Source organism: Penaeus monodon, chromosome 20 (genome assembly GCF_015228065.2).
Source record: "Penaeus monodon isolate SGIC_2016 chromosome 20, NSTDA_Pmon_1, whole genome shotgun sequence".
NCBI lineage: Eukaryota > Metazoa > Arthropoda > Malacostraca > Decapoda > Penaeidae > Penaeus > Penaeus monodon.
This window is the reverse complement of record NC_051405.1, coordinates 31,400,891-31,401,175: the sequence shown is the minus strand read 5'-3', so window position 1 is coordinate 31,401,175 and position 285 is coordinate 31,400,891.

Sequence of the window (285 nt, the reverse complement as noted above, 5' to 3'; positions counted from 1 at the left end):
ACCATTCATTAACATCATATCATGTTGCCTTACACAGTCATGTAGGGGAAGCATACCTATGCGTGAAACGATGTTGAGATATAATAGACGCACGGAGTTCATTACCACCACAGTATGTTGCCCTACATAGCCGAGGCATTGATAAATAAGCGCGCTTGCATTCCGACACTCCGAGGCGCCGGACTGCCCAATATCTTCTCTCGCTCAGCAGGGGCGCGAGGACTATTGCAGCCACCTCGGAACACCTGCTAGAAGGGCATTTGCTTGAGGTCTCAGCTGTGGGAG